Genomic DNA, 11976 nt, shown 5'->3' with positions numbered 1-11976 from the left:
TTTACAGATGGAAAAACCATGCTAATAGAGAAGCGCTCGATGCCACCCAGTAAGTCTAGGTGCAGTAATCTAAGATTCCCAAAGGTCTATATGTCAGTTATATTCTCCCTGGAAACACCTCTTATTTAAAGGGAGCCTTGTTATTTCACTCATGTGGCAAGAGGAAGGTGGAAGCTGAGACACAAAGATAAATAAAAAGCAAAAGATTTTCTACAAGCACATAAACGTAGTCTGCCAAAGCCAGGCAAGCAATCCGTCCAGCTCAGTTGCCAGCCATGTTGGGTATTGCAGGGGTTGGACTTGGTGACCCTTGTGATCTCTTGGAAGCAGCTCTACAACTCTATGACTCTATCTTCTGCAATCTACCTACCTACCCACCTATCTAAACTTGCCTTTCCAATATGTCTGCACCACAATATGCTGTTTTTATTAAAAATATAAAGTGGTATAGAATTTTTTTTAAAAGGATGCTTGCAACAAATAAGAACCGCATTTCACAATAAAATCCAATACCACGACAAAATAGGATTGAGGCAAGCGGAACAGATAACCACCAATAAGTCTTTGCCAACTGGCACAAAAAATGGGGGTGCTACCCAGCACTTGGGGACCAGAGTGTTCCACAATCTGGGTGCAGCCACTAAGCATGTCCTCACTCTTGTTCCAGTCAAACAAGCCTTCACCCAGCCCCACAGATGTGACCCAGAGGAGGGCCTCTCCCAGTAGGCAAGCCATGAGCATGGCATATGTTTTGAACATGGCAATAATATGGAACAGGACTAGCTTCTTAGGCATCAGGCCTTTTCATTAAAAAAGCAATAACCCACTAACCATATTTCTGTTGCGTGTCCACAGGAGTTTTAGTCACTTGCTCTGCAGCCTATGGATCTAGTTAATTTCTTAGTGAAAACATTAAACAACTGTGGTTTTTTAAATGTTGTTGGGTGGTGGTCTTGTTTTTTGAGACCATGGCTGGGAAGCGAGGCATAAAAATGAATACATTTCAATAGTCATCTTAGGTGTCACTTAGAGTGCTGGGGAGAAGGGCTGGCAGGATATATCCTCTTTTACCTTTTTTGGAGGCCTTACTACACTTTTATTTGAATTTCCAGAGGGGGAGCCATGTTGGTCCATTGCAGCAGACTTTTCAAGTCACCCTGGGGGGAACTTCCTCACACACAAGAGGCCTGGGCTCTCTGAAGTCCAGGGACTTCAAATTGGGACGTCAAATGGTCCAATAACCCGATATCATTGTGACATCTGAAGACTGAAAGGGTCAGCAGCTCCATCCACCTGTCAAATTTGGCCTAGGTCCTGATAAGGATCTGGCCCATGGAGGTGGGGAACTTTTTTTATCTCCTAGGCTTAGGCCTAAAGTACCCCCTCACCTTGTTCTAGAGACCATACATGAACCATCCACCTCAGAATCCAGCAGTGAAAGGCAAGCACTTGAGCACTAATTGGCACACTTTCGAAAACTGATTCTAATTAGCCAGTTCATTCATGAAAAGTCTGCTAGTTGATTTCCCCCCACTTCAGTCTGCTGTTTACAAAATGGCTCACATGTCTATATGATTAGATCACAACCCACTTGTGTACAAAGTGATGCAAAAGAGATATGTTTAACTTGCTAAATAAAGCCATTGCCTCCTGAATAGAGAATGCAACTTCAATGAAATATTGTAAGAGGGCTAAAAGTGCATAACTGAAATTTACAGACCTGGAAGTCCACATATGCAGAATTCTGAAGTTAAATATTGGCAGACAATACTCATTCAGCATCCATACTTATTATGTTTTAAACATGTATTACGTGACATAGGATGGACATGAAGCAGTGGCCATTAACTATTTTTACTGACAGGTACTGAAAGCTGCTGAGAAAGGCATAATCTTCTGCCTCCGTTGCATCTTCAGAAATGTGCAGTGGAATTTAGGCTTTTAATTGCTTTTTTGGCTGATAGGTTTATCTTTCTTTTCAAATGCTCTGCCATGATGTTCTTTAGTTGCAGTATATTAAACTTCGAGATTGTATCTTTAGAGGAAGAAGCGCATGTGAGCCTCAGTTTGTGCACGTCTTCTCCTCCTCTCCGCTATGGCTGCAAGGAGACCAGACTATTTCACTTCCCATTTTTTGTTAACCACAGTTCAGTGCTACGTCTGAACCATAAACTTTACTATGGTTTATTGATTTAAAAAAACAAACAGCTTAATCCAATGTCTGAAACTGGCTGTGTGTGTGTGAAAAACTACTGTATAGTTCATTCTAACCACAGTTTGTCCAGGTGTGGAAAACACTAAGGTTACTCAAGAACAGAAGTGAGACAATAAACCATAGCATGTCACTGCATAACATAAACAATAAACCACAGCATACCATTGCATCCAAATACTGTACAACCTGCATTGCTAAAGGAAGACCCAAGTTTGAATCTCACCACTTATTAGATTACCATAGGCAAGCTACTCTATATCTTAGCCTCAACATCTCCCTCCTTTCCCAAGCTCTACAGCAAAGAAACTACAGTGGTACCTTGGGTTACAAACGCCTTGGCTTACAAACATTTTGGGTTGCAAACACTTTGGGTTACAGACTCCACTAACCTGGAAGTAGTACCTCGGGTTAAGAACTCTGCCCAGGATGAGAACAGAAATTGCGTGGCAGCGCAGCAGCAGCGGAAGGCCCCATTAACTAAAGTGGTACCTCAGGTTAAGAATGGTTTCAGGTTAAGAACGGACCTCTGAAACAAAGTAAGTTCGTAACCAGAAGTACCACTATATACACCACTGTAAGAGGTAAAGGTAAATGACCTCTGGACAGATAAGTCCAATGCAGTGCTCATCTTGCTTCAGGCCGAGGGAGCTGGTGTTTGTCTGCAGACAGGGTTTCCGTGCACTCTGCCTTCCACCCCCTTCCCTGTGTACCCAGCTTATTTAGTCTTTAGCAGGGAAGGGGACTAAACAGGAAAAATACACACATAGTTTGCAATTGCCCACCATATTTGAGGAGGGCGGAATGCAAGGGGGGGGGGAAGGGAGGAAATGGTTCCAAACCTCAAAGTCCATTCTGCAATGGAACAGCAAGGGAGGCTGTGGGGAATCTACTTCCTTGCAATTTTTCAAGGCTGGACCAGTGAGCACAGTAATGCTTTAGGTATGAGGAATCCAGCTTCAGGAAAGGCTTTTAAATTAGATCTTGCTCTAGACCAGGGGTGGCCAACTCCCAAGAGACTCTGATCTACTCAAAGAGTTAAAAACTGGGAGTGATCTACCCCCTTTTGGGGGGTTCAGGTCAAAGCTGTTGAGTTTTTTTTAAGGAAGGGCAGCCCTGTTTTGGGGGGTTTAGGTCAAACTTGTTGAGCTTCTTTTAGGAGGGAGGGAGGCCCATTTTTGTTTAGAGCTTCAGGTCATAGTTCAGCTTTTTTTAGGGAGGAGGAAAATTTTGGGTGAGCTTTTTTAGGGGTGCCAGTGATCTAGCAGTGATCTACCACAGACATCCAGTGATCTACTGGTAGATCACAATCTACCTGTTGGACGTGCCTGCTCTAGACCAGGGGTGGCCAACTCCCAAGGGACTGTGATCTACTCATAGAGTTAAAAACTGGCAGTTATCTACGCCCGTTTTTGGGGTTCAGGTCAAAGTTGTTCAGCTTTATTTAGGGAGGGGGAAAGCCCCTTTTTGGGGGGTGCAGGGCAAAGATGTTGAGCTTTTTTAAAAGTTTTCCAGGGGAGCAGAAGTTGCTTCTTTGAGAGGAGCCAGTGATCTACCAGTGATCTACCACAGACGTCCAGTGATCTACCAGTAGATTATGATCTACCTGTTGGACATGCCTGCTCTAGACTGAGATATTTTGACACTTGCCCTTTTGTTGGAACTGTGGAAAACATCAAAAGACAACTTTTACATACAGGCCTTAGAACAATGAGAGACTTGCATACGAAGTAAAAACACTGCAGCCTGCTGAAGTTTTAAGTGCAGAGCAGAATGGAGAGATGCAGCCAGGAAACACTCTGCACCTCTGAAAATGAAGGCAAGAACACAAAGCCATGTATTGCCTCTTGTCTCAGACTGCAGTTCCCCTCTGCACACAGCAGGCAAACAGTTCAAGGACCTGGACTACGATTTTATTGTTGCTAACAAGAGAGCACCCTTGTGGACCTGCTTTTACAATGGCAAAACAAAGAACCAGCTGGGACCCAGAATTTATTCCCCCTCCTTAGCTGACAAAAGTACAAGAGCTGTTCTTCAACACACACACAAAGCCAAAGAAGTTTGTTGAATTTAGCTCCTTTATCAACTTTAATTACGTTGATTTGCAGCATCTAAAATGTCTGACTAGGTGTCACTTAATCTGCTAGCCTAAAATCACATAGCCAAAGCTGTTTCTTTTCCACTGTCCTCTCTGCTGCATCCATTTCTGCATTTGAAAGTCTCACTACAGTTCTCCTGCTTGCAAGCTGATGAAACACCATGCCTAGAAACAGCTGCTTGAATCTATGTCAAACTGCATCTGGCACCCATCTATCTTCCAACCAGCTATATTCACTTCTGAAATCATACCAAAGCAGTCACATAGTCCCACCCCTCACCCCCTTGAGCCACGGCAACATACCAGGCCTTTGTCTTGTCGTTAGACCTATTGAAGCAATTTATTTGCTGATTTGCCTTGTGTTTTAGAGGCAGAGATCTACAACGGAAGGGATGAATTGAAATATATATCTGGCAGCATGTGTAGGGTGAAGGGGAATAACCCACTTACAAATAAAAGTCCCACCAAGTTCTCCTAAGCTCTCATTAAATCCAGTTTTTGGCTTAAACAGAATGTTTAGGGGTTTTCCAATGGAGACTTTCTGGTGCCTGCAACTCTCAGGCAAGGAGGGGAGTCTCCTGTACAATTCTCAAATTGTTGTCATGGCCATTAACTACTGGTATACTGTGGTAGAAAATACCCAACAGGGCTGGAGGTTTGCTATGTGCTGGCTCCAGAGAGGTATTAACAAAAAGTCCCCAAAGGTGTCACGTTAAATAAATAATTTACTATTGTCCAAATATGGAACTTAAAAGATTAAGTCAATGGCATTAAAATCTACACTCTATGCACATATTTTTATTTAAAATTAAATCCATTTAACATTTAATCCATCACATTAAACAGGCCGGATCCTCCCCAAAGCATTTGGGAAAGCTAAATTCCATCTCCCCTAGAAAAAAGTGAACAGCAGCACAGTTAGACTCTGTGTTTTGCTACTGTTTTCACACAAGGGCAGTGGTACATGAGTCAGTAGTATAACAAAACCTTTTGGGAAGGAACGGCAGCGCATGGATAATGTGCTCATTATCTGGGAACTGGAACTGCATAGAGGAACCTAGTGTTCCAACTTTCTCAGGGAATTGTGGTTTCTCTACGTTAAGGCAGAATAAGTCAGCCACAATAAATCCCCCAATCAGTATTTCCCAATTTTCTCATCACTGAGGTATACTTTTTTTTTGCTCTCATTAAAATTAGAGGCACTGTTCATCAAGACAATCCATAAGTTTAAGAGTGTATGCAAGAGTAAGAGGCCAAAAGGAACTCTGGTTCTTGTTTTTGCTGCAAACTACTATTCTGAGCATGCTGCTTCAAGGGAATGCCCCACTCAAGCAGAGACTCAGCAGTTGCCCCCTGGGGCAGTTTTGCCTCCTGCCAACACTAGGCTTGGCTGAAAAGATGCCATTTCTCCACAAATCACCGACAGTGGCCTTTGTTTGCTAAAGGCGAACTACTCAGCCCTTTGGTTCTCACCAGAGGTCTGTAAGGAAGATGCCAATAGCAGGGGTGGTCTGGGCAGTGAGTGGGCAGATAGATGCTTAGGAGGAACTGGGCTGGGATCTGGCAAAGGCCAGAGAGCTGATCCAAGCTGATTTTCAGCTAGCCAGCATACTATTATCAAAGTGAACCATTCACAGTGGGATCAGGTGTTAAACAGGGTTGTGTCATTGCCCCAACTTTATTCATTATTTTCATAGTCCTTATCCTACACTTTGTCGGAGGGAAACTCCCCTCCAGAGTAGAAATCACATATGAAACAGATGGAAAGCTCTTTAATCAGAGTAGGCTGAAAGGAAAGAGTAAGGTTACTGTAACTTCCGACATGGAGCTTCAGTATGTTGATGACAGCGTAGTGTGTGCTCACTCAGAGGGTGACCTCCAAACCATCCTAAATATCTTTGCAGAAGCTTACGAAAAGCTTGGCCTATCACTCAACATCCAAAAAACCAAAATGCTGCACCAACAAGCAAAAAACAACCCCTCTGCAGTGCCACAAAACCAACTCAATGGTGTAATGTTGGGAAATGTTGATTACTTCTCCTATGGCTGACATTGATGCTGTAATCCAGCATTGCCTGAGCTCTTCGAGTGCAGCTTTCTCCTGATTGAAGTGCAGAGTGTTTGGGGACTGGGGCATTTGCAGGCCCTACACCTGTGGAAATCTGGTTAAGATATGTCTTCCCATTCTTCTGGATTTCCTTACGAGCAGTATCTATGGACCTCCGTTGGTTCCTTCTTTTCATAGCGCTTACTAGATATGTCTTAAGTCTATAAATTAAGTACATAAATCATGGATCATGTGCTATTATTGTGTCTGGGCTGTACCACTTTAGACTGTTGGAGTGGTGGTGGCATGTCTGCCCGTCCCACAACCCAACATATAGAAAATTGGCACATTACAGAGATTAGAATTGTTCTCCCCAACATATGACTTTTGTGTGCAAGGAGATGTTTTATTTGGGGGAGCATATACACGGCTGATATGCCTATTTTCATCAGAGAAATGCTGGGGGGTATGATACAGTCATGTGACTGTAAATGCAAGATCAGATGACAGGTACAGTGCAGGAACAGTTTTAATACGAGGTCTGCAAGAATGTCTGTTATTTCAGAGCATTCTGGCTCCATGGAGGAAATGTTCCTGCTTCTGTAAAGCCCTATAGATCCTATAATTTCTGAAGCTCCTACCAACTTCCGTTTCTTCTGAAGCTGATCAGACAATCTCATGCATAACCTGAGGATTCTCCATACTGTGTCTTTGTTTTGCCATCTTATACGCACATGTGAATTGTCTGTCTATCCCCCATTTGGACAGGGCTTTTACCCACCTCTTCTCTTGTGGCACAAAGCCCCATGTACAGTGGCAGGGAGGCATGTGCAAAGGGTATGGCAAACTAGGTGGCATTAAAAGGCAGGAATGGCCTGCCTAATTTGATGTGTAAGGAAAGGAATTTGGAGAAGAGGAGCTATGTGCAAATACACAAGCAGGACTCCGTGGTGATTTGCGCAGTAGCTCTTTGGGAGGATTAAACAGCAGCAGAGTTGAAAGGTCAGGAGGCCCACGGTAGGGAATGTGAGAGATAACCGAGGCTCAGGCAAGGACTGTCAGCAGAAGGCACAGTGGAGAAAAGAATGGCACAGAATATCAGGGCTACAACCCAAGATGAGGCAATATGTGCTTGAGCTTTCTTTGCCAGCGCTTCCAACTTCTGAACTCTGGGCTCTTATTCTCTTACCTGTCCTAGCTCCCAGGTCCTCTGTCTACCCCATGACCACCCCAACTCCAGGTGGTTTGAAAACGCACTGAGGCCATTTCACGCCACATGCCCTTCTTGGCTTCCCTGCCCACGCACCCCCCCCTAGAAATCCCACTCATTCATTGGCCACCCATTCTGCATGTGCGATGGCTGTTAGGGTATGTTCAGATTGCTACATACTCCTCATCCAGGTTTCTTATTAGACTGAAACCAGTTTGAGAGAGAAAATGCACCAAACCACAATATAGTGGCACCTTGGTTTAAAAACAGCTTAGTTTATGAACAACTTGGATTAAGAATGCTGCAAACCCAGAAGTAGGTGTTTTGGTTTGTGAACTTTGCCTTGGGAGCAGAACATGTTCCACGTGTTCCATTTGTAAATTGAGTCCCCCACTGCTATGGGAAAGCACGCCTTGGTTTAAGAACGCTTTGGTTTCTTCCGGAATGAATTAAATTCGTAAACCAAGGTACCAGTGTACTTGCCAAGAAATGACAGAATTGATATAATAATAATAATAATAATAATAATAATAATAATAATAATAATAATAAATTATTTATACCCTGCCCAACTGTCTGGGTTTCCCCAGCCACTCTGGGCGGCTTCCAGCAAAAGATTAATTCATCAAAGATCAAAAACTTCCCTAAACAGGGCTGCCTTCAGATGTCTTCTAAAAAACAGATAGTTGTTTATTTCTTTGACATCTGATGGAAGGGTGTTCCATAGGACAGGCGCCACTACCAGAAGGCCCTCTGCCTGGTTCCCTGTAACTTTGCTTCTCGCAATGAACGTACTGCCAGAAGGCCCTCGGCGCTGGACCTCAGTGTCCGGGCAAAACGACGGGGGTGGCACATAAGAAGCATGGAGAACAACCACAGACAGACTGAAAGACAAGCCAAGGAACAAGGGAGACACTGAACTGGTTGGGATCTGAAATGACACACACACAAACAAACACACACACAACATGCAGGCAAATGTTACAGCACAAACTGCCACTGAACATGATATCTTTGTGCTTAACAGATGTTTCCTTTCGCTGTGTCTCATTGAAATACTTCAGTGCCCCCAAAAGGGTGTGTTTCAATCTCTCAATCTCTCTCTCTCTGCAATGCACTATTTGGTGCATTTAACACGCTGCTGCAGAAACAAGACAAGCCATTTTGCAGCCAAACCTGCATGCCCTTACAAAGTACTTAACCAACAATGCGATCCTAATGCGTGCTTACTCAGAAGTAAGCATATTCCTTGGCAAATGTGCACAAGACTAGAGCCCAAGTTTCTCTGTCCTGAGGGCAAAAATGATTAATGGCGTCCTGTGAAAAAGAAAATCTGGCCTGCTCAGTTCTTATGGCTGCTGAAGTATGGAGTCAGCCATGCTCTGGCATGATTTCCAGGTCTCCTATGAAACTGAAAGGCTGGCATGTATGGAAAATATTATGTTTGCATTGATGGGCTTTTCCAGACTGCTAACTGAAGGAGAGGAACCGAAAAAGATGAAACCCCTTGTTATTAAAAATGCTGGCATAAATAGATGCAGCAGCGGCTCCAAACTGGCAATAACAATAATTATGTATGTGTACCTTCTAGGTCAAGAGTAGCCAACGTGGTCCCCTCCAGACGCCGTGGGCCACAACTGCCATCAACCTGAGACAGCATGACCAAAGGCCAGGGATGATTGAGTTGTAGTCCAAAATGTCTGGAGGGGAGCATGCCGGGCAGCTCATTCTAGATAATTAAAAGCAACAATAGTAAAGCCACACTTCAGAAGATTCAAAACACCTGACTTGAATAGGTGCAGAATACAATGTGCAAAAATGGGAACTTATATTTCACCATCTAGATTCTAGACCAATCTGGCCTTCAAACCTTAACAAAACACAGCAAAAACACATTCACATTCTCTAATGTGGAGTTTCTGCTTAAATGCAGTTATCCATATTATTTCAAAATCTAGGTTTCTTTGAAAGCATTCAATGTGTTCCTCCTTTTTAATTTCTTTAGATTACCCTGCAGACAAGGAAAAACAGAAAAGTCTGTCAAGACCTTAATCTAAAAGTGACACACTATATGTTGTTCAGTTGCTTTAGAACTACTCTCTCTAATGCAATGTTCACTGTCAAACTAAGAACATTGTCAGAAGCTTATGTTGAGTGTTTACACTCACTAAATTATCCTTTCTTAGATTGTGAGGCTGCAAACTGCCCCCCCCTTTTTAGGTAGCACACTAAATAATAAATACCATTGAATGCTATGATGTTTCAGTGTCATCAATGTAGGACAGAAATCAGAAGGGAGTCATATTTAATTGGCACCATGTAGCCAGTTTCTAGGTATTGTGTTTGAATTCAAAATGTGGAAAAATGGAAGACTCATACATGGTTTCAAGCATCTTATGTGAAAACAGCCCATGATATTTTCCTTCTGTGTAATTTGCCTATATTGTGGGGGATAGCTGGAAGGGAAGATTCAGTAGTGCTGCTGTTGAGACAGGTCCTTTGCACAAAACATGCAAAGGAAGGAATAAAAAGGTAAAGGTAAAGGACCCCTGACAATTAAGTCCAGTCGTGGTCGACTCTGGGGTTGCGGCTCTCATCTTGCTTTACATGGCGAGGGAGCCGACGTTTGTCCGCAGACAGTTTTTCCGGGTCATGTGGCCAGCATGACTAAGCCGCTTTTGGCAAAACCAGAGTGCTTTCGAATTGCTAGGTTGGCAGGAGCTGGGACCGAGCAATGGGAGCTCACCCCGTCGCGGGGAATAAAGGTTGTTAACTTAAAGAAAAAATACACAAGTCCTTTTGAGTTAAACAGGAATCATGTATAACCTGAATGCTTTCAAGCTTTAACATAAAGGTGGGTTGGTTCAACAGAAAGCAGGTGTTTTTTTTAATTTTTTGTTTTTAAAAAGTGTCTCTCTGGGGTTTGGTGTAGAGATCCAACCTCAGTTTATCCTCCGCTCTCTTCAGGCATCGCTTATCTTTAGCAGCACATTACAAGATCTGCTTTTTTAAAAATCTTCTCTTACTGTACTTCTATGAACCTTGATGCCACCCCCAACCAAACAGTTCATACAAAATTTTTTTTGAGAGTCTGTTCAAGTGTCATTGGGTGCCATTTCACTTTCAACCATAACTGCTGGTATGTGTAGTTTTCTCAGGATGGTGTCTTCTTCTTTGGCAATCACTCATCAATGTTGGCCCTTGTGGAAAGATAACTGCCCAGGTAGGAAAAGTGGTCAACATTTTCCAACGTTACATCATTAAGTTGGATTTATGGCACTGCAGAGGGGTTGTTTAATGCTTGTTGGTGCAACACTTCGGATTTTCTGGATGTTGAGCGATAGGCCAAGCTTTTCGTAAGCTTCTGCAAAGATATTTAGGATGGTTTGGAGGTCATCCTCTGAGTGTGTGTGTTTCCCTTCGACAATGTGCAGTATCATGGCGATGAAGATAATAAACAGAGTTGGGGCGATAATACATCCCTGTTTAACACCTAATCCTACTGTGAATGGTTCACTTTGAGAGCCATTGTTATCCACAATCGTTGCTGTCATATTATTGCGGAGGAGCCAAAGTATGTTCACAAATTTATCTGGGCGGCCAGTTTTCAGAGTGTCAGACTAGGACTTAGAAGAACAGGATTCAAATTTCCCTTTGTCATGAAGCACTGCTGGATGGACTTGGTGTTGGGCCTGTCACTATCTCACCGCTTAACCTACTTCAGGTTGAGGACAAAAGGAGTTGTCCGTTGCCCTGAGCGCCTTTCAACGAGAGCCCACTACTGTATACAGTAAGTGAAATAATAAATGTATTGCAGGACCAACTGTTTACCCAGTGAAGTTCATGGCTGGGTGGGGCTTTGAACCCTGTTCTCCCAGGGCCTAGTCCAACACTTTAACTGCTACACCACACTGGATGAACCTTAACATCCCCTTCCAACAATAATATTCCATCACATTGTGGGCCTCTCTCCACCACAACCTTTATTCATATCCTTAAAAAAGTCTCTGCTTTAAACCCTTAAAAAACACACACCTCTCTGCAGACTTTGTGACTATCTATCCATATTCTTTCTTTCTATCTATCTATCTATCTATCTATCTATCTATCTATCTATCTATATTATGCAAATAATTTTTTTGATACAATACTATAATATACTACACTTAAATGTTTAAATGACCTTGAATCTTCCCACCACCTTTGCCATCCTCTCCTGCCACACCCTTTGAGAATCATTGAACCAGATGGCACACCCCTGGCACTGAACCCATAGCTGCCAAGTTTTCGCTTTTCTCGCGAGGAAGCCTATTCAGCATAAGGGAAAATCCCTGTAAAAAAGGGATAACTTGGCAGCTATGACTGAACTTGAATTAGTTACTTTACAGTTGAAAGTAAAATCCAGGTTT

At 43.0% G+C, this 11976-nt stretch overlaps 1 protein-coding gene across 4 annotated transcripts in view; it reads right to left on the bottom strand.

Annotated features, from left to right (window-relative positions):
* The window catches only part of SERTAD2 (SERTA domain containing 2), a 124676-nt gene that overhangs the window by 57652 nt on the left and 55048 nt on the right, over nucleotides 1-11976 (bottom strand). The gene's annotated exons all lie outside the window — the stretch shown is intronic.

This window comes from Zootoca vivipara, chromosome 3, assembly GCF_965207765.1.
Source record: "Zootoca vivipara chromosome 3, rZooViv2.hap1.1, whole genome shotgun sequence".
Taxonomy (NCBI): Eukaryota; Metazoa; Chordata; class Lepidosauria; order Squamata; family Lacertidae; genus Zootoca; species Zootoca vivipara.
This window is presented reverse-complemented; position numbering and strand designations above follow the sequence as displayed.